The sequence below is a fragment of the Canis aureus genome, chromosome 12, assembly GCF_053574225.1.
Source record: "Canis aureus isolate CA01 chromosome 12, VMU_Caureus_v.1.0, whole genome shotgun sequence".
NCBI lineage: Eukaryota > Metazoa > Chordata > Mammalia > Carnivora > Canidae > Canis > Canis aureus.
This window is the reverse complement of record NC_135622.1, coordinates 13,942,834-13,964,999: the sequence shown is the minus strand read 5'-3', so window position 1 is coordinate 13,964,999 and position 22,166 is coordinate 13,942,834. Positions and strand designations below refer to the sequence as shown.

Below are 22,166 nucleotides of genomic sequence, written 5' to 3'. Positions count from 1 at the left end.
CAACAATAGTTGATGGTTACATTATGATATATCTACAGAAAAATACATAGCCATTAAAATAGGGTTTCTAGAAAATTTAAACCTGACAATAATCCCCAAATAATATTAACTTATCATAGCAGGATATGAACTGTAGAAATAGTTTGATTCTTAATTAGGTTAAAATATACATAGAAAAGTATTAACAGTGTTCACACGAGTGGTGAATTATAGATGATTTTTGTCTCTCTACTTTTCTGTGTGTTCCAGATGTTCTACATTGAATACGTATTACTTTTATAACACTGTGTATTTTTGAAAGAACAGCAAAATTGTGAAAGGCTTAAAATGGCTAAAAAGTAAGCCATTTTCACAAAACTGTATAGTGTTTCAGGAGCCCAAGTGGTCCTGATTAGGACTTCACCCAGCCACCTACCCAGTGCATCACCCTGGGCAGGAGCATTCTTCTCACGCTGGAAGAGATTTTGAACTTTTTTTTTTTTTTTTTCAGTATAGTTCGATTGAACACATTAGTTGCCAGAGTGAATTCACAAGGAAAAGTCCTTGGGGAAAGAGAAGACTCGGAAGAAGGGAGGAGAACCACCGGTGTCACTGGCGATGTGGCTCAAAGCAGTAGGGGCATCTTTAGCAGTGTGGCTTGGTGGAGGTCTTGCAGGAGGAGGCTCCAAGGTGGAGCCATTGTAGCAGTGGTTTAGCAACCGAGACCAGCAGTGCCCAGCAGCCTGAAGAGATTCAAGGGAACATATTCAGTACCACTGGTGGTGGAGACGAGGTATCTCTTAGGAATGCCTAAGAAGTGGGGCTGGTGCCTTAATACCAAAGGTCTGGGACTTTTAGACGAAAGCTATTTTTCTTTTAAAATACTTTTCTTTAATTGGTCACCTTCTAAGTTTTTTTTGTATTTGAATATCTTTTTTGTGTATGTGCCATTAACACAAGTTTTAATTATCTTAGATTTAAAATATTTTGTAATGCATGGTTGTACAAATTCATTCCATAATGCAAAGATGACTCAAAGTGTGATTCAGAGGCAAAGTTGCACTCCTAAATATTTCCATTGTTACACAAGTAAAATTAAAAATAAACATTTAAAAAGCTATTAATTCAAGAATTTAAAAAAATTGATAGTGATTTCAAGTTTTACTATGAAGTAATAGCAAGCCAGTGTCATATTAGCGTAAGGGTAGACAATCAATCAAACAAAATAAAGGACTCAAACATATATGACCAATGGATTTCCAACAAAGTGGGCAAGCTGATTCAATGAGTGTTTTCAACAAATGATGGTTGATCAAATGGAGATTCATGTGGAAAACAAGAACCCTGGCCCTTACCTCACATCATACTAAACATTACTTAAAAATGGGTCAGGTACCTACATGTAAAAACTAAAACTGTAAACATTTTAGTAGAACTGATAGGAGATAATCTTTATGATTTGGGGGTAGGTGAGTATTTCTTAGTATAGACACAAAAAAGCATGAACCATAGAAAAAAAATTGAGCAATTAAATTTCACCAAAATGAAAAACTTCTGCTATTTAAAAAATTCCATTACAAAACTATGGGGTGCTTGGGTAGCTCAGTTGGCTAAGTGTCTGTTTTCAGCTCAGGTTGTGATCCCAGGGCCCTGAGATAGAGCCCTGCATTGGGCTCCCTGCTCAGTGGGAGCCTGTTTCTCCCTCTTCCTCTCCCTCTGCCTGCTGCTCCCCATACTTGTGTTCACTCACTCTCTCTGTCAAATAAATAGATCAAATCTTAAAAAAAAAAAAAAAAAAAAAAAGAAAATAGGAAGATAAGCCACAGACTGGGAAAAATATTTGTGATATACATATCTAACAAAACATTTTTATGTCAAATATATATAAAGAACTCTTAGAATCTACTGAGTAGAAGAAAAACCCAATAAAAACCTACAAAATATCTTTTTCCTTTATCTCTCATCTGGCTCCCAAATATTTGAACAGGGACTCTTATAATATATTCCCAATGCTAGACACATGTATCATTCTTACCAGTAATAGCTGGAAAGGAATACTACTAGCAAAAGAAGAAAAAAAATAAGCCATTTATTTACCATCAGTGAGAATGAGAGAAAGTGGTACAATCTTTCTGAAGGGCAATTTTGGTTTTTACAGTACACACACTCTTTTTGAAGAAATTATGTTTCTAGGAATTTGTTCTAAGTTAAAGGTCATGTATATAAAGGTATAGCTATAGAAAATTAAAATAAATTGAATATTACTGGAGCATCTGCTTGGCTCAGTCAGAAAAGCATGTGACTCGTGATCTTGGGGTCATGAATTCAAGCCCATGTTGGGTGTAGATGTGATTTAAGTACATAAAACTTAAAGAAAAAGAAAAGATAAGAAAAGAAGAGAAGAGAAAAGAAAAGAAAGAAAAGAAAGGAAAAGAAAAGAAAGAAAGAAAAGAAAAGATAAGAAAAGAAAGAAAAGAAAAGAAGAAAAGAAAAGAATATTGCCTAAGTGGCCCCAGTATAGAATTAGTTAAATAAATGATGATATATGCAAACATTAGAATTAAATGTGGCCAATAAAAGTATTATAGAAATGTATGTGTTGACACGAAAAGATGTTTGCATCATATTGTTAAGTGAAATGGCAAATTATTAAATATGTGCAGTAAGATTCAAGTTTTGTAAAAAAAGAAAAGCATTTATATAAAGTAATATATGAAATTCAATAGTGTTACCTCTGGGAATTGTGATTATAGCTTATTTTACTTTTTGTGCCTCTGTTTTCTTCATGCTTTTAATTGACTGGCCTAGTAACTGTGCCGTATCAAAGAATGTTTTTATGGGACATAATAAGTAATAATAAGTAATCCTTATTTCCTAGAGGACATAATTTAGGGAATCTGTCTCCTTGCTCATCTTGCTGACTCATCTGGCCTTTCCAATTAAAAACAATTTCCCAGTCATAGTCATGTGATGTCTTGTGGATCACAGCATTTTGGTGAGATATTAGCATGATGTAAGCTGGCCAATCAAAGCCCCTCCCTGGGCAAGCCCTTTTCCCTCTTTGGCCAAACGCTAAAAGGAGAGGAGTCTGGAGTATGCTGGTGGCCGTGTCACCCATTATGAATGAAATAATACTGAGGGAATCAAGTTCATACACAGAGAAGAGAGAAACAGTACAGAAGGCATTTGATCCCTTGATCCAGTTATCCTTGAAGGCCATTCCTAGCCTCACTGTGAGTTGGTACAATTAATTTCTGTCCCTTCCAACCAAGCACATGTTCTAATATAATCATTTCAGAGCTCTCAGAGTCACCATGACTTAACACTGCAATAAGCCCTTTTCAGTTCTCCCTCAGAAACTATCTTCTCCATCTTCGCATTCTCAAGAGTTCTAGACTGGGAATGGAGAGACTAGGCTTCTACTTCTGACTGGTTCTGCTAGCCAAAGCTGTGTGAGCTTGAGTAGAGCCTTTAATTTATCTCAGTTTCCTCATCTATACAAGTAAGGCATCAGATGAGATGGAGTCTAAAAATTCCTTCCAGCACTAACATCTTAGGATTTTATGATTCCAAATTCTGCACCTCCAGGCTGACTCTAACCAGAGCTCTGGTCCAACACCTGCCTGGTTAGGACTCCCAGTTGCATGTCTTGCCATTGTCTCACACTCACGGACTCTGACCCTAGTCATCATTTCCTCCCACAACTTGATTGTTTGATTTCTTCCCATGGGACCACTGTCCTTCCAGACACCAAGACTCAGATGTCTGGAATCACTTTTCACTGCTTACAAGCTTTTATCACATATGCTTAAGTGGTCACCAACTACCATTATTTCTTCCTTGAAAAGTTCTTGGAGTCACCCTGGTTTGGACTCCTACTGCCATGTGTCAAAAGATGGCTAGATCTACCTCAGTCTCTGTCCATTGTCTCTCATGCATATCTGCCTTGTATCTGTATCTGCACATCTACAACTATTATCTATACCATATCTATACCCCCAATCTCTATCACAAGCTCCAGACCCACATTTTCAAATATTTATTGAAATTTTCTTCCTAAATATCTCTCAGGCATTTCAAACTCATCTTCTCCTCAAAGTCCTACCTATTCATCTGTGCCACAGGTCTGGAGTACTGTTATCATTATGTTCTTTGTTTCCCAAGCTATAGCCTTGGACATGACCTTCACTGCTCCTTTAATCCCATCAGCTTTCCCTTGAAATGGCTCTCAAACCTTCCCCTCCTTCTCTGGGTCCACCTCCTCAGACTGCCATAGTTCAGGCTTTCATTAACTCTTACTGAACTAGTGCAACCTACCCATTCTTGATATTGATGTTAGAGACTTCTTTTCAGGGCACTAAATCCACCAAGTCCATCTACTTACTCGGCAATTTCCAAGGCTCACCCTCTTCCTACTCAATCCAAACATTCTAACATGGTTCGAAATGACAAAATTGATCAAAACATGTTCTCGGGGGGAAATTATTCCAAATAATTGCATATAAATCCCCCAAGGGAATTCTCTCATGAACATAGATGCAGGACAGCAGCAAAGATGGAGTGGTGCATCTAAAGAAAGCCGAATTTCAGAACGCAAATGGCAACTTACGTATCAGTCTCAAGTTGGACCAGGCTCCTATCTGATTTTCTGCTCTCCTCTTCCTTCCATAATGAGGATGATAAGAGTCAAAATTGGTCCACAGTGCTAGGCTTGTGATCTTCCTTCGGTCCTGGATTCAGCAGTTACTTACTTATCCTGGGCTGGTGATGTTCCCACTGCTGGATGGGCCTCCCAGATCACTTCTGCTCTGGATTCTAGGGCTCACATTCTCCTCATTGTGTACCTCTCCACTCCCCTGAGTACTCTCACCCTTCCTCACATGGCAACAGCTCTAGGATCTGAGGTTGGGCTTACCTAGAGAGGAGAAGGTCACCCATCAAAGCCAAGGGAGACCTCCTCAGCTCTGCAGCAGGGTTTGAGGCAAAGCCTACACCAGGAACAAAGGCTCCTTGGCCTTATTTTGTCTTCTATGCTTATATTTCCTTTGGGGAATTTAGAGGAAAGCTTGTTCTTTAAAGTCAGATTTGGGACCCCACACCTGGGCCATTTATGTATCTAAAAATATCCATCAGCATGCTGTTCTGATACAACTCAAAATCTTCATAATTACTTTTTGTCTCACAAAGCAAGAAAAGTAAGAAAGGGATGGGAACATGTTTTCTGGCAGATGGTATCTGGGAACAGATGACAGAGACAAGACAGGTCAGTCAACTCCTACTGAAAGGAAAAATTTGGCTTTCTCTGCCCAAGACAGAAATCTTCATTCTTGGAAGTATAGAACAAATGTGGTTAGGAAGGAATGTGAATATAAAAATAGAAGTAGGTGGTAAGAGAGCAATTTATTGCTTTTGAAAAATATTTAATGGGATTTTTTTTTTTTTACTTCACAGAACAGTTTGAAACTGAAAGGTAGAAAAATCATCCACTGTGTCACCTGCCAGAGGTAAGCCTTTATCAACGACTATCTCATTCCTTCCACCCCTCCCCCTTTTATTTAACTGTGTATACATTTTCCTTCTATTTATTTTACAAATTATAATCTTAATATACACCAAATTTTGCATTCTGCTTTTTACAAAAACATTGCAGAATAAATCTTATTTATGTTTTATTGCACAGCTTTTATAAACCTTTGTTAATTCAAACCCCTTATCACACACCTGCAGTGCCCAGGCCCGGGCTGGTCAGAGTGAGGCCTCTTTCCTCTCAGTGGTCATGGTAGAATGAGGCACAAGGACATGCAAACCTGCAGGTATACCTTAGCATGAGACAAGGGCAAAGAGAGAGAAATATAGGATCTGGAGGAGCCTGTGGGAAGGGCCCAGATGTCTGTGGGGTGGGTATCACGGAAGCTTCCTGGAGGAGGAGGTGTGTAAGCTGGTGTCTTGTAATGGAGTAAGAGTTGGCAGGAAAAGAATGTGAGGGAAGAAAGGAGAGTGTTCTGAAGTCTGGAAGAGAGTGAGGGCACGAGAACATGCAGGAAGTTTTATGTGGCGAGGATCTGGAGAGCAAGGCTGAGCCTGGAGCCGGGCAGGCGGGGTAGGCAGGGTCAGCCTGCCAGAGTCTGAATGGGATCCTGAAGGTAATGGGGAGCAGGAGGCATTTTAAGAAAAGGAGTAGCAGGTTAGGTTGGCATGTTCGAAAGGCTGCTTAGGCTGCACTGTGAGGGACAAACCGGAAGGAGAGAAGGGCACCAGGGAGCCCGAGCGGAGACATGGCTGTAACCCAGGTGCCAGCACCTGGCTCTTGGAACCAGTCTTCCTGTGCCCGCCTTGCTCACCTCCAGCTGGAGGGCAAACCGCCTTCCATTGACTTTCCCCAGGGCCCACTCCTGTTGGGCACGCCTGGCTGGGGGCGCTGGTTCATGACTTTCTTCTGCTCTTCCAACTCCCCCTTTAGGACTTCTGCTTCCCTAGTTTTCCCCACAATTTTGAAATGTCTTATTCCTATAATATGTCCCCCATTTCTTCATACTCACTGCGTCTGCTTCCTGACTTAACCCTGACGGATGCAGCCCCCAAGGCCCCCCCATCACACTGGCCTGTTTCTCTGTTAGCACTTACCCCGCCTGGAGGGACCTAGTTTCCTCGTAGAGTATTTATCTCCACTACACGGTCAAGCCCCACAAGAGCAGGGGCTTGTTGTTTTGTTACTGAGAACAGCACCTGACACATGGCAGGGGCTCTATCTGTTGAGTGAGTGAGTGTACATATGAATGAATGTATTCGTCCAAAGCTCAGAAGACAGCTCTGGGCTGAAGATAAAGGTTCTAGAGTCTCTGAAGTCATAGAAGTAGATGAGATCACCTGGGCAGTGTGGAGAGAAGAAAAAACAAGGAACAACAGAAACAGAATTCTGGAGAGGGCCCATGATGTAGACCAGGAAGGTGCAGCCAGAGGGAAGGAGCCAATGGAGTTATGCTGTGCTGAGAAAGGCCAGATAAAGTAGCATTTCAAGATGGAGAGACATATGCTGCTAAGCAAGGAGGCCTTCTGGGTACTTGGAGGGAGCAGTTTCAGGAAAGGGGTGAAGACCATGGCCACACTACTGTGGACTGGGGAGAAAGTAGGGGCGAGGAAGAAAAGACAGTAAGTGTGGGTACCTCCAACACAGTTGGCTATGAATGGCAGAAGGAGCTAGGGCAGCGGCTGGAGCTGTGCAGGTTCAACAGATGGACTCTTGAGCATCATCAATGGTGGTGGGAGGGGCGAGTAGAGATGGAGAGATTAAATCAAGGGGGGGCAGAGGTACTCACAGCAGGCAGGCATCCTTGAGAAGGTAGAAGGAGATGCCTGTGTGGCTCTCATTGTGGCTGGAGCTTGAGGGAGAGGAGGCTTGGAGCCGACAGGCTCTCCCTGTGAACTGAGAGGAGGGGCTGTGAGATCCCAATGGTCTGAGTGCAGGGAGCTCTTTACATCTGAGGACCAGAGATTCAGGGACTCACATCGCTGAGAGGTGGGGAGTGAGGTCACCTGCTCAGAGGGCTGGAAGTGGAGGAATAATGTTTTCATCGTGGACAATGTCAGTCCCTTTAGTACACTGGGTTCCCACAAACAAGCAGGCAGCCTGAAGCCCGCATAATGCTGGTCCCTCAACTAGGCCCTGAAAGCCTTAATTTCCGTCTGGAGTCTTTGGCCAGGAGGAGTTTAGGCCCTCTCTTTAGGAAAAGACCATTTCTTAAGCTCTTCTGAACCTCCTCCCCAGCCTTCCTCTGGGAGCAGCCAAGGGGCCTGGCGCCTGCCCTTCCCTGCTCGGATCAATCCCTGAAGAGGGCAGTATTTTCACAGGTGGGCCCTGCTCTGAGGAGCCCCATTATAAGAAGACTCTGGCTTTTTAAACTGGGCCAGTAAAGGAATTTGCCAAGAGGGTCTTTGAAGTAATGACCTCCCCAGTTAGTGCCTTGAAATATATTTTTACATCTTGGAGGAGAGATTAGGATTTGGGGGGCCCAAGAACTGTGGGAGGGAAGAGACCTAGAAGGTGGCAGGGTTCTGGCTTCTATCCAGAGGCCTGCTTGGGGAACAGAGGCTGCTGCTCTGGGAGGGGCCTGGAGTCTGGGGAAATCAAATTCACAGAATTCTATGTGTCTAAACCCAGTCCCTGGGCAAAGGAAGCCCTTCTGGATTAGAACTGTTTATTCTCCATAAGTACAGGCCTAGCCAGGCTCAGTGTGAGGTCCCAGCCAGCCAAAGCCATGTGGAGTGGCCCCTTCCCCTGTCCAGTGAGGATGAACAGGGTGATGGCAGGAGTGTAGAGGTGATGATGGGGAGATGGGCCCAGAAGGGGACACCCCTATGGTGCTAAGGACCTTCTGCATGATTCTCATTCATTCATTCATTCATTCACTCACTCATTCTGTCCCCACATCTTTATTGAGCATCTACTATATGCCAGATTTATTGCTGGGGATTCAACGGCAGGTTCAATAAGCCTGGTCCCCGCCATAAGGAGCTTGCTTACATCCTGGCAGGGAGACAGACATTAAGTAATCCAGTGTGCCACCCTACAGCTACAAACTGTGAAGGAGGTATGGAGAGAAAAGGACTGTGAGTCCAGAGAACATGGGACTATGGTGAATAGGGTTCTGGGGAAGCCACTTTTGAGTTGGGACTTGCAACCTGGGTGGACATTAGGCAGCATTCGAGACTGAAGGGACAGCCTGCGGAAGGGCCCTCAGGGTCAGCTGGAAGACCTCTAGGGGCACAGAACTGAGAGGGAGGGGGGCATGTGGAGGAATATGAGGCTAGGGAGGCCAGCAGGGGCCAGATCATATACAGCCTTGCCGGTGGCAGCAAAGGGTTCAGATTTTATTGTAAATAGGAAGCTCTTGCCTGCTGTGGCACAGGTTTGGGTGTGGGGCCGCTGCCAGCAATGATAAGGTGGCACTTGTAGTCGGGAAGTGGAAACAGAAGTCCCTGCTGTCTCATCTTATTGAACTTGACCTCCATCTACCCAGAAATACTTTCCAGGGAACAGCTGGAGATAGGGCAAGTCTTCGCAGGGCCGGAGGAGTCTCACAGAGCAAAGTGCAGAGGCATCAACGAGGGGATCTTTTTGGCACACTGGAGTTTGTGCAAAAGGAATGTTAAGAATCATGCTGATATGCATTGGGGTCAGCAAGCGGAAGACTTTGAACACAAGGATGAGGAAGTTTGATTTCTTTGGAGATCCCTGAAGGCTTTTGAGCAGAGGCACAACCCAAGTAAATATTGAAAATCTTGTTTGGTGTTTGGTAGGATGGGTTGGAGGGAGCAGAGGGACAGGAGATAAGGCCTGCGGTCCTGAGGTGTTTGTGGTCCAGGAGAATAGTCAGGTGTGACTATGGGAGAGGCAGGGATGTTGGGGCAGGTGTAGAGGCTGGGGTACTGTTGGCAGAAGCCCCAGCAGAACTTGTTGAGAGATGAGCTATGTGTGTGCATGCATGTGTGCATACGTGGGTGGTGGCAGGAGTGGTGGTGCTGGAGTGAATTTCAGAGAATTCCAAGGACACGACCATGCACTTGGATTACCATGGCATTTGGTGCCATTTGGAGGTTTGTGGTGCAGGTCACTTTGGCCAGGCTGAGGTTGAGGTGCTGAGTGGACTCTCAGCTGGGGAAGCCAAGTGGAGCGTTGGAAAGTCAAGCCTGGAACTCAGAAGGAAAGAGGAGCTCTAGAATTAGCTAGCTTCTGGTGTGAATTAATCACTAATTAACTGATTATTCCCTAAACAAAATGCCGCCTCTGTGAATTCCCATACTTTCCCGTCAAATTCTGCAACTCTAGTTACGGAATTCCAGCCTGTCATGCCTGAAGTTGACCTCACCCTTGACAATCAATAATGACATTAGTTCATCCTTCATTCTCCACACACTCTACTCCTTGCTCTTGACCAACTCCGGGTGGAAACATGCAGAGACTCACTTCACAATTCCCATCTGACTTGTCTCCTGAGCTTCCCAAAGGCTCCCTTTCAACCCCAAGGAAAATTGCATGGCCCACGACTTCTGTGTTCCCAGCAACATTTTTGCTCTTGTGTTTTGCCTATCCTGGTGCTCCCACTGGAATACCTGCCCTTCTCTTTGCTTATCTCTGCTTTCCCAGGTGGACAGCCAACAATTATTATAGGCTGAAGACTATAAGCCTTTGTGAAGCTTGCCCCTTCTCCAAGGCCCATCACCTATTCCAGAACCTCTCCCACGACTATGCCTCAGCCAGCTCCCCCTGCAAGGCCAGTGAAGTGTCAACTCTGTATTACAGATGATTTGGATCACATATGGCATTTGCCCAGCAGGTTAGAACTTGGTCCTCTTCTACCTGTTTTTGCTGCTTCCAGTTCATCTCATGCAGGTGAGCTGTGCCAGTTAAGGGACGCTGAGCTCTATGGGAGCAATCACTCCACTTTGAGACCTCAGGGGCTTCACATGGCACAAGCTGATTTCTTGCTCATGCTGTATGTCCACCATGGATTGGTGGGAGGTCCTTCTCCTTGAGGACCTGGGCTGATGGTGACCTGGCATCTTGTAGCTTCACCATCTAGAATGGTGTTGTCCGAGAGAATTTTCTGCCGTGATGGAATGTCTTATATGTGCTGTGCAATGCAACCTCTACTAGCCACATGTGGCTATCAAGGACTTGAAACATGCTAGTGTGACTGAGAAACAGAATTTTGAATTTCATTGAATTTTAACGAATTTCAATAGCCATATGCGGCTATGGCTACCACACTTGGCAGTGCAGCTCCGTACCACGAAGTCTCTATATCCATCTCCCAGGTGCCAGCAGAAGAGAGCACGTGGAGAAACTTGCCTACTTTTCTGTGCTCAGCCAAGAAGTCATCACTGGTCAGACTGGACAGAGCAGGGACCCCACCTAACTGCCAGGAAGCTGGAGAGTGTGCGGGACCCACGAATACTTAGAGAGCAAGAAATAGCTTCCCCACCGAGCTCTTCTCAAAACTTCCTGGGGCTAAGAGGCATAGACTTGGGGCCACAGATTCAGAAGGGCTGCGTGGAGAGAAAGAACAAGGATGGACTGAGACGGAGTGGAGAGATTGTACCTTTGAGATGCCGAGATGGGCCCAGAGAGGACGAAGAGTATAATCACCGGCCACACAGACTGGCTGAGCCTAGAGTCCTGAGGTCCTGGCTCAGAGATGAGAGAATGGGGAAGGCAGGATACTCTAGCGTGCCTGAGGGAACAAGGGACACTGGCTGGGACACATCTAGCCTTTCATTCTGGGTCCCTGGGAAGGGAAGAGCTTACTAGCTGCCAGAGGCCTGTTCTCAGAGCCCTTGGAAGGGAAGGGCCCCACAAGGCTTTCAGTTTTCAAATGGCTTTGGCTCATCGCCCCCCTGAGGTGAGTCACTGAGCTGCCTGCAAGGGATGAACTGCTGGAGAGAACCCAGCATGAGGTCATCTGGGCCACACTTCCCGCCTGACCCCAGCCATGGGGCCAAGTTCAGGGAGTTTCCCAAGGCCAGTGAGGAAGAGGGTCATGCCCCGGCTGCTGCAGAGCTTCAGCTATCATGAAGGGGGTGGAGGCGGGTGGGGTGGGGTGCTGTTAGGGTCAGGGCCCACGAACTATGGAAGGGACCTCAGGAGTGACGCAGGAAACCGAGGCGCAGAGAGACACCCCAAGCCCACTCAGGGAGTTAGTAGCTGAACCTGAACTGTGAGCAGTGCCTAGGATCCCACACAAGGTTCTTTGTACCCCCTCATGCAGGGGTCCTGGCGGCAGCGCTGTCCCAATACATCCTCACGGCCTCCAGGTTGGTGTACGCTCCAGCTGTTTTTATTTTTCCTAGAGACCCACATAACTCAGGCTCTGTCCACTTCTGATTTAAATCCTCGCTGCCATTGGAACCCTTTTCTTTTCCTCTCACCCCCACCCCGCCCAGGACAGACGACAATGCTCCAGATGGCAGAGGGAGACCCGTGTGAACAAAGGAAAGGTTTTATTTGAGTCTGGGGCCTGGGAAAGGAGGCTCAGCTTCCTCCAACCAGGTCAACACGAATCCATATTTTAAAACACACACACACACACACATACACACACACACTAGAGTGGGAGAAATTCTTCACTTTACAAACTATTCTTCATTTTAGAGAAAATTCTACCATAGGATTCCACTAAGGCAAGGCGTTCCCTGGTGTATTTCATATGGAATTTGATTCACAAAACTTCTAATTTCAACAAAATGTTATTAACAGTTACCATCTGTAAGGCACCAAAGGTTTTTAAAATATGGCATACAATCAAAGTTAGGCTTGCCTGTAGGTTCCTCAAGCATCAGGGAACCCAAAATCGGTTTGGACTATGCCAGCCTCCAATCTGCCTGGGCCAGGAGAATTTAACCCCATTTTATTAAGGAAAAATTGATGCAGCAGTAAGGAATTAGAGCCAAGACTTGGAAACTGTGTGCCCTCTCTACTGTGCAGGGGAGGATGTGTTTGGAAGCCGGTCTGCTGCAGAGCGTCTTCAACTTTGGAACCTCTCCACCTCCCCACGGCGTGTCCAGCAGGCTTGGGGCCACCGAGCAGAGTGATTAGCTCCCCTTCTGTCAGAGGCCGGTGTACATTCCAGAAGCTCCCTCTCTTTCCCTCTTTCTAATGCTGTACAGAGGTAGACTCCTTACCACAGGGCAAGTTGGCCTGCCCTCTGCTGGTATCTGTGGCAGATGGTATTTTCCAGAGATTTCCAAATACCTGAGATCCATGTGTTGTACCATGCCACTCTCCCATCGGCAGCTGGAGTCCACCTCCACTTCCCTTGTTTCTTGGTGGGCACCGATTGCCTGAGCAACAGAGCACAGTGGAAGTGATGCTGCATAACTTCTGAGCCTAGGTCATCTAGAAGGTGATGCTGCCTTTGCCCCGTAATGGTTGTGCTTATATAAGAAGTCCAGCTTCCTTGAGGTCACCATGCTGTGAGGAAGCCAAGGCACATGGACAGGCCACAGGTAGCTCTTCTGGCCATCCGTCTTGGCCCGGGTGCCAGATGTGTGAATCAGAAGTCTTCAGATGCCTCCAGTCCCCAGCTCTCAAGCCACCTCCAGCCCCTAGGTCTTCCCAGCTGAAGCTCAGACAGCACAGAGCAGGGATAAGCCATCCCTACCATGCCCTTTCCAATTCCCAACCCACCGATTCTGTGAGTGTAGCAGAGGGCTGTTTCATGTGGTGACAGTTGTGGGATTATTTGCTCAGTGGCCAGAGTAACCAGAAGGATGCTTTGAGGTCTCAGGCACCTAACTATTCTCCTCCATAGAACTCATTGCAATGGTAATTAATGAATTAGCTATTGAGGAAATTCTTTCATTAAAGACTGTCTTTCCCATTCAACTCCAGTTTCCAGGAAAGCAAGGAATACAGTCGGGGCAGTCACTATATTCCTAGGGAGTCAACCAGGGAGATGTTCGGTGAATATTTAATGAATGACTGATCCTTACACTGTCCTCAGATTGACCTCTAAACTTGACCTCAGAATCATTCTGGCCCTGGATTCAGACTGACTCTAACTCTGGCCATAGATCAACCCCTAATTCTGGCATCAAAGGCCTAACCTTGACCATGGCCAGAGCACAGCCTCTTGCGCTATAGCCTGGGCACTAAGCCCTGCGTCATACTGACCTCTACACTTGACCTCAGAATGACCCCTGATCCTGACCTCTGGCTAAGTCCTGGCCTCACCATGGCCTGGATGAACTGGCCCCGGCCTACCTCTCCTGGATCATCCTTTGTTCCCCACAATCCGCCCCCATGTTCCCCATGTTCCACTCATACTGCTTGAAGGAGTAAAGATCTTTGCGGTGTCTGCACCTCCTGCTCCTGGCTCCCTGCTCCCGGTCAGGCTTGCACTCGCCCCCGGGGCCAGAAACACTCTCTCTCTACTAACTCCTACTCTTCCTTTCAATCCTGCTTAAATGTCACTTCTTCAAGATCAGCTCTTTCCAGTGAGACCCCCTTGATAATTGCTGTCAGCATTTTCACACTTTATAACTATATATATACATACAAAAACACTTGCTGTTATCTGCTTGAGGTCCTCCTCTTCCTAGAGACTGGAAGCTCCTTCTCTGAGCGCAGGGACCACATTTGTTGCCTTTGCCGCTCTCTCCACAGTACAGGCCGCGAGGGGCCTGGCGCGTACAAGGGGCCTCATAGATACTTGCAGAACGATGGAACGGACCAACGACCAGGTACCGTATCAGGTACCAGGAAGCCTTCGCTGCGCCCCTCCCTGCCAGGTGGGGCTGCCAGGCCCCCCCTGTTCTCTGGCGGCCCCTGAGCAGGCAGATGGGTGGCAGCTCAGCCACAAGCCGGGTTATTGGCTGCTCCCCCTCCCCCTCCGTGCTGCTGCGGCCCATCGGGGTGCGGCCCCCCCAGCCCCGACCGGCGCCCCCCTCCCTCCGCGCTCCAGCACGCACAGGCCCAGGCAGCTGGGGAAACACGGCTGAACTGTTGAACCGAACCGCTGCTTCTCTCCAGCCTCCTCTCTGGCCTCCGCGCTCCTCGGCTGATTCATGTGAGGAGCCATCAGGAGCAAGCAGAGCCTCAAACAGAGGAGAAACACATGAAGAAGCCGAGAAAGGGGCGGTAGGAGACAGGCAGGGAGACATCCATCTCCCCATGCCCTCTGTCCTCATCACCATCCCCCTGAGGGTTGCAGGCAGTCAAAAGTTCAAGCTCCATGTTTTCTGGAAGAGGGAGGGAAATCTGTGTGTGGGGGATAAAAAAAAGTCCCCAAACTCAAATCACGCACACAGAACAACAAGCCATAAAACTGAACACCATTGGGAGAAGATGGGGTCACATGGTGGGGATCTGGATTGCAGGGGGGGGCGGCGGCACTTGAGAAAACGCAGCCTCCTCAATGGGAACCAGATGGGCTACGTGCTCTTAAATAGAATCCCAGACTCGCAGCGCTGGGCGGGAGCCGCTTGGCCCCGGAGTGCTCTCCCCCGGCCCCCTCCCGGGCACGGGCCGAGGAGGCTGAGGGGGGCGGTGGCAGGCCCTGGGGCTGCGACAGAGTGGCTTCTAGACCCCAGGCTCCTGGCTCCGCGTCCCTGTTCCGCTCAGCCTGCCACGCCGTCGCCCAGCCCTTTGCCAGAATCTCCAAATTAGAAGCATATCGAGAAGCAGTCCTGTCATCCCCCTTCCGCTCTTTCTTCTAATTCTTTCTCTTTGCAGTATGATTTTATAGGTGCCAGGAAGCAGACTCCGCGTTTGAAAGTCTCTCTCCCCATCCCCATCCTCAGTCCTGCCCCTGCCCCACAGGGAGCACACAGCACCCACCTGCGACAGGCACGGTGCCTGGTGCTTAATGTCTGCTTGCTGATGCAATTGTCCCAATGCCCTGGGAGGGAGGCTCGGTATCCCTTAGGATGGCACGTGGGACTGCTGGAGGTGAGGCTGGGGAGACGGGGATCAGACACTGGCATTTTGCTTCTATTGACCACACAAGATTTAGTATCTTAACTGGAGACCCCGTGGCCACAAAAGCAGGACATGAAGTGGACCCACAGGGGCAGCAGGGAGACAGACCCTTGAGATACTGAAATCCAAGCAGTGCGCATCACCTACCCTGCAGGAATCATTGTGTGAAAACATGTAGCCCCTGGGACATGCATTCCCTTTTCTCATTGACCTTTCCTCCCAGGATAAAAGGCATCACTCTCTGGTCTCTTCCCAGTTCCCCTGAGAAACAGATACTAGTGGTCATTTCTTAGGGGTGCTGCATGTGGCCCTGCAGACTACACTGAACAGCTCTGGGAGCACCATTCCCAGGGACCATGTTGTGAATGACAGCCCTGACCTCCCCCGGAGCTCTCCTGAGGCCCACCCCGGGCAGAAGGTGGGAACTCTGGGCTCCTTGGGGTGCAATGAGGAATCCCTGCTTGCCTCAGAGATGTCTGTGTCTCCTACTAGGAGTTGGTGTGGGGGGTTGGAATTGGGCATCCACTTTGAGATAATGTCCTCTTCTGGGTTGCCATGGGGCTGAAGATCCTTCCTTTCTAATGCCTCCTGGGGCTAGAGTTGTCTAACTAGGGTAGCATTGTCTCCCAACAACCAGTCACTTACTCATCCAGCCAAGGGTGGCCAGTACCTGGCAGCAAGCGCCTGAATTATAGGTGAACAAGTGTTAAGTGAGAGTCCCAGGCTGTGTCCTGATAGGAAGAACCGCTGCAGAGAAGTCAGAAGGGGAAGTGCCTGGAATGCATGGGGGCTGATGTGGCCACAGTGAGGAGTGAAGATTTGAGAGGAGTGAGGTTGAAGCAGGGATCAGCTCGGGAAGGGTCTGGAAGCCCATCGCCAGGAGCAGACATTTTAATCAAAGAACAGTAGGGATGCTTTTGAAAACTTTGAGCAAGGAAGCGATGAGACAAACTGACTCTTTTGCAGCTTCACTGGCTGGAGTGGGTTTGAGGGAGCCGAAGTGGAGCACAGCAGCACAAGAGGAGACTATTTCGGAGTCCAGGTGACTGAAGGAGGACCCGGGCGGTGTCAGTTTGATGGAGAGAAGTGGATGGATCTGAGGACACGTCGGAAAGAGCCTTGCCCTGACTTCCTGCAGCATTGGGTGTGGGGGTGAGGGGCTGGGGGTGCTCTAAGTTTGGGGCCTGGAGAAGCAGGGTAGTTGGAGGGGTCACCCGCTGGGACTGGAACAAGGCCTCCTTCCCTAACCCATCCTGACTGCCTCACCCCGTGACTTCAGCAAGTGAGTAACATGTGCTGTGGCCTCTCCCTGCTCCCTTCCTCGCAGAGCAGATGGCGAGGGAAGGAAGAAGGCCAAGCCTCTGCGGCTGTGACTGTACTTTCCACTTTTAGCTCAGCACTTGGGAGCCCATGGCCTTGCCATTCCTTGCCTCCCACTCCTGGTTGTCTTAGCTCTGCTCCAAATCAAATCCAGCCCCATATTGTTTACTGAGCACCTGCTGTGGCCCTGCTGTGTGAAGGCCACCATGGGAGATGCCGGAGGAGCATGCGTGGTCCCACCTTGGTGACGTGAGGAGAGCTGGGGTGGCGGGAGGGGCCAAGCAGCCAGGGAGCATGGTGGAAAGAGAGTCCTAGAAAGCTGTGGGCACTTTCTGAGGTCCAACCATGGGAGCTGGAGGCAGAGTTAGCAGCTCTGATTAACTCCTGAGGCAGCGAAGGTCCAGCTCTACCTCCCCAACACACACAAGCATGCATGCACACACACGTGTGCATGAGTGTGCACGGCTCCTGACCTCCACCCTCAGCCTTCCTATCTCCTTCCTCCCTGATGGGGTGGAAAGAAGAAGACTGAGCACTCACCTGTCCACTTCCCTGCCTTACCATCCCAGACTGATCCCAGATAAGAGGCCTCCTAAGACAGCTATTGCTGGTCCTCTATTCTGAACTTCCCCACAGAGCAAGTCAACTTGTGTGTCTCTAGAATGTTCCAGTGGTTCTCAAGGCATGGACCCCAGACCAATAGCATCCACATCATCTAGGAACTTGATGGAAATGCACATTCTTGGGGTACCTGGGTGGCTCAGTGGGTTAAGTGTCTGATTCTTGATTTCAGCTTAGGTCCTAATCTCAGGGTGGTGAGATCGAGCCTTGTGTTGGACCCTGTGCTGGGAATGGAGCCTGAATAAAATTCTCTCTCTCTTTCTCCCTCTGCCCACAGCCCCCCCCCCCCACATTAGTTCTCTCTCTCTCTGAAAGAAAGAAAGAAGAAAGCAAGAAAGAAAGAAAAATGCACATTTCTTAGGCCCCATCCCAGACTTACTGAATCAGTAGCTCTGGGGGTGGGCCCTCAGAATCTCTGTTTTCAAGAGCAACATCTCCCAGGCCCCTCCACCAGGGGATTCAGGCACACACTCTGGTTGTAGAGCCTCGGCTATCCTGGGACAAAAGTTCCCCCCAGAAAAGGGAGACATTTCTCTTCTGCTGCTCTCCCTGAAAGAGGATGCACCAGTGGTTCCTTCAGGGCTGAACCCTGCCTCCCCCCAGAAGTCTTTTCCGTCCATATGGACTCGAGCTCTTCAGGTTTATCGCCGCTCCCATCATCCCCTGGGTCTGTGGGAGTGAAGGCCAGGTGGCTGCATCTGCCGCTGTGTCACCCGCCCTCTCAACCCCCAGCCCGGCCTGCCATATCCACACGGTGTCCTCAGAGGAGCCAGTATCATCCATGGAGAACATCAGGGCAGCAGAATAAATGGGTTGGTTTGTGAAAAGGGAAGGGCAATATCTCAATTCAGTTCACCGGGCTCCCATTTCTGCCCTAGAACCTTGTCCCTAGCAGTGGAGGGAAGCAACACGAAGCCATTGGTGTTGCAGGTGAGCGATGAAAGGCTGGTGTGCCCTGCAGACAGAATCAGTTGTCAGCTGGCTGCCTCTGGGGAGGGCATGGCTTTGCTGCCCTAAGGAGCTGATATGACAACGTTCTATTTAACCAGGGGTCCCTGTTGTCTCTAAAACTCCAGGCAAGAGCCATCCACCAAACAGACCCTCCTTCAAGGATTCCTGCTTCACAGGGCCCTTGGAAGAGCTTGTGGGAGGGACAGAGTGGGGTGCAGGGTTACTTCCTGCCAGTGGGGCCCCTCCTGCCTTGTGAGCATTTGGCCAAATATCAAATTTTTTCTTGGCAGTTTTTTCATTGCCTTTTATCATTTTCTGGTTTTAGTCTCCCATGAGTTGTAAAGCTATGTGTGCTTAAACTGTACATACTGGGTGGGAGTGGGGTGTTTGGTGCTAGACTGGGCAGGGCCAGAAGAAGGGAGGCACCATGCAACCCTTTCAGAGGAGCAGACACTGAAGACTGTATGTGTGAGTGCACAGGCCTCGCTGCCCACTGTTGATAGGAGCAGAGAACGGGGAGTTCTAGCCCAGGCTCCATCACCAATAGACTGTGTGCCTCCAAGGGAGTCAGGTAGCTTTTGGGGGCCTCAGTTTACTTGTCTGGCAAATGGGAACAGCCCTAGTTCCACCTCCCCCTCAGGAGCATTGTGGATATTCAAGGGAGCTAGTATCTGAAAATATTGATGGCTTCACAAAGCAAGGCCATGTAGTCACAACAGTCTTGAAGTCACCTCTTCTTGAAGGTGGGGACTTCGCTTTCCCATGTTTTTTATTCCCCAAGGCACCTGGTACAACCCATGACAGGTGGTCAATCAGTACTTGTTGAATGGATAAAACGAAACACACAGTCCCTGTCTCCACGGAATTGCAGATCTAGCTGGTGGCTTGTGGCAGGGATGAGGAACACACAATGGAAGAAATGTAAGAAGAGCAGGGTGAGGCCCTTGTTAGCTCAGACACCTCTAATTTAGAATTTGTGATGCTTTCAGGAGCTGGAGAGGAATTAGACCCTGCTGATGGGAACATGTGCTGAACAAACTCCTAGTGGGAACAAGATAATAATAATAGGAGCTCCTGGCCTCCAAACGAGGGGTGTGTTCCAGATGGCAGAGAGAGTGTTGGACCCTTTGGCAAAACCCGCTTGCATGGGAACAGTCAGTGTGCCAATCACAAGTGAACTCTGACCTCATCTTTGAAGCAGCCAGTACCTTTCCTTGACCATGCTTGGTTAATGGCTGTTCAGGGTGACTTCACGTATTTAAGGATCATAAAATTTTATTTTGTTAAGACCAGGCCATTACTGGCTCCCCTCTGCCTCCTCCCAAGCAGCTCATTTCCATTTGGCTTTCTAGTAGAGTTAGAGACAAAGAGCACGTAACCAACCCCATCTCATGGGTTCCCTTGGCAGCAGTTGGCAGGGGTAAAGGTGGGAGGGACCCTTGGGCCTAGCAGAGAGCTGCTGGCAGTGGGGGACCCAGGCCAGCCACTGGCCCTTCCCAGGCCACAGTTGCTTCAACAAAATGAGCAATGGGGCTCAGCCTAGAGCAATGGAAGAATAAGATGGCTCCTTTGCTGGACCCAGCCTCTTTGCCTGGTGGCCCAGGTTATTTGTCCATCCTTCCCGGCCTCGGACACTTGGGCCAGGCTTCTAGAGGGTAATGGCCTCAGATGGGAGGAGTATCAGGTAAGCACTGCCAGTTGAAGTGGGAAAGAGCATTCCAGACAGAGGGAACTCATGGGCTGTAGTGTGGTGGTGGGAAGGTGAGAGCCCAGGTCCCTGCTGGGTAGAAGGGACAGTGAGCAGCGTGGACATGTGGCAGAGGATGAAGGCGTGTGGTCCAGGAAGAGGAGTTCAATCATAATTGGTAAGAGGGAGTCGTTGCAGGCCATGAGTGAGGATGGGTGATGGAGGGCCCGTGCACCGACCTACACAGCCACTTATTGGAGATACACTGGAGCTGGGGAGGTTGTTAGGTAAGGGGTCTGGGGGAGCAGTGGCTCTGCCCCCACAGGCTGCCGGGAAGAGGGCCAGTAGAAGGCCAGGGTGAGAAATCCCTCTACAGGCAGAATGCTGACTAGGGGCAGCAAGAGAGGACCTGGGGAGAACCTTCTGCCTAGAAATATCCTAGATAATTGAGATTCAACAATCCTCCTCTCTGGGTTCCTGGCAAAACCCAGGGGCTGTGTGAAATGTGCCATCCGGTTTCCTTCCAAAATCCTCACAGCCCTGCAACATTGGTGTTACCCTCCTCATCTCCTGAGTGAGGAGACACCAAGAGCAGAACTGGCCACATCACTGGAGGCTACATGCTAGGAAGACTGCCAGGCACCTGTCGGGACTCCAAAGTTCCTGCTCTTGCCACTGCCTCTGCCCCATGCCTGAAATGGTGCCCATCTCTAGGCCAGAGCGGGCATGGGGATCAGGCTCTGGGGTAGGGAGTGCAGCACATGCTGGATAGAGGGGCTTGGCCCAGCCCTAGGTGTTTGCTGGGCCTTATCAGGGGAGGGGGCTGGCCTGGTTTCAGGTCTGGGAGAAGCGGGAGGTCAGGATGGCTGTCTGCCTTAAACACTGCCATACTTTCTCCTCTTTACATCCTTGCTCAGACAACTTCCTCTGCCCAATCTGCTACTCCCTCTGACTGAGCTCCTGGGCAGTCTCCTCACATACCTTCACCCCTCAGTCTTCTCATCAGTAAAGACGAGCTAATAACATAGTGTGGCTATGGGCCATTAAATGAAATAATATATGATGAGTATGTATATATAAGCATCAGTAAGTGGATGGCTTAGCTCCATGGATTTTTATCTGTGGGCTTCCCACCATGTCCCCTTGTCCACCTGTTACATGTTCCATTCATTTTTAAAGCCTGGTGTGAATGCCTTTTCGTCTCTCTTGGCAGAGTCTGTTTCCCCTGGTGTCTGCCCCCACTGGAAGCTTGGTAACAGCTTTATTATGTGATTTATCATGGTCTGGCTGCAATCAGTTGAGGATATGTCTGTCCTTCCTGATGGTGAGCCCCTGAGGGCAGGGATTGTGCTCTCACCTCATTTGTTTGCTCCTTCCTGGCTCAGAAGGGGACAGCTACTGAGACAACTCTGGGCAGTCCCCAGACATGTGCCCTCTGGCCATGCCCACTGTGGCTCCTTCAGCTTGACGGAGAGGCCTCCCATCTCAGTCTCCATTTCCTCCAGGCCTCCTCACCCCAGGTCCTTAAGACCTTCTTCCTCACCTCTGACATGGGCCACCCATGACCCCATTAGTCTTTATTTCGCTGGCTCTCTCAGTCTCACCCTGATTATGTACTACTTTTGTTCTAGAAATGATTTTTAGTTTGGGGCTTGTTATTATCGTGGTTACTCGATCCCGATTACCACAACCCCAAGAGTACTTACTGCAGATGACATATTTACAAGTATATTGCAAGAATATAAAGATAGCTAAGGAAATCAAGATGGAGGCAAATAGATTAGGGACGTAGGATAAAGTCAGGGGTAAAGCGAAGTCTACAGGTCTTGCAAATCTTACAGAAGTCAGTAAAAGAAAGAATAATATTTTAATAGGGAAAAAGAGATAAAGGCTCTCAATAGGTAGCTTGAAAGAGAATTAACCTCAAGGCTAATAAATACATGAAAAGATGCTCCTGGGGAACTAGTGAAATGCAATGTAAAAAGACAACCACTTCGAACTCTCTGGCTTGGCAAAAATTAAACATTGTGATCATATCCAGTGTTGATGAGGAGAGGAAGAAACAGGAGCTCTGGGTCATGATGACGACCTCCTTGGACAATAATTTGATAATATGTAGTAAGGCTGAAGATA

General features: G+C 48.6%; 2 long non-coding RNA genes across 6 annotated transcripts; one reads left to right on the top strand and one right to left on the bottom strand.

Annotated features, from left to right (window-relative positions):
- Positions 1-398: 398 nt before the first annotated feature.
- Positions 399-6,808, bottom strand: LOC144280625 (uncharacterized). Of its 2 annotated transcripts, none has more exons than XR_013349055.1 (3): positions 6,604-6,808; positions 4,589-5,214; positions 399-722 (listed from the first exon to the last, which is right to left on the bottom strand). It is a non-coding gene; the product is annotated as an uncharacterized LOC144280625 (long non-coding RNA). The 2 variants fall into 2 exon arrangements; XR_013349056.1 differs by having other exon boundaries at positions 4,589-4,894.
- A 44-nt stretch (positions 6,809-6,852) lies between these two features.
- Positions 6,853-17,649, top strand: LOC144280624 (uncharacterized). 4 transcript variants are annotated; one of them, XR_013349054.1, is made up of 4 exons: positions 6,853-7,128; positions 7,745-7,827; positions 8,997-9,242; positions 9,806-11,789. It is a non-coding gene; the product is annotated as an uncharacterized LOC144280624 (long non-coding RNA). The 4 variants fall into 4 exon arrangements; XR_013349053.1 differs by lacking the exon at positions 7,745-7,827 and adding an exon at positions 12,461-13,893 and having other exon boundaries at positions 6,857-7,128; positions 9,806-11,378; XR_013349052.1 differs by lacking the exon at positions 7,745-7,827 and adding an exon at positions 16,421-17,649 and having other exon boundaries at positions 6,858-7,128; positions 9,806-11,378.
- The last annotated feature ends 4,517 nt before the right edge of the window (positions 17,650-22,166 follow it).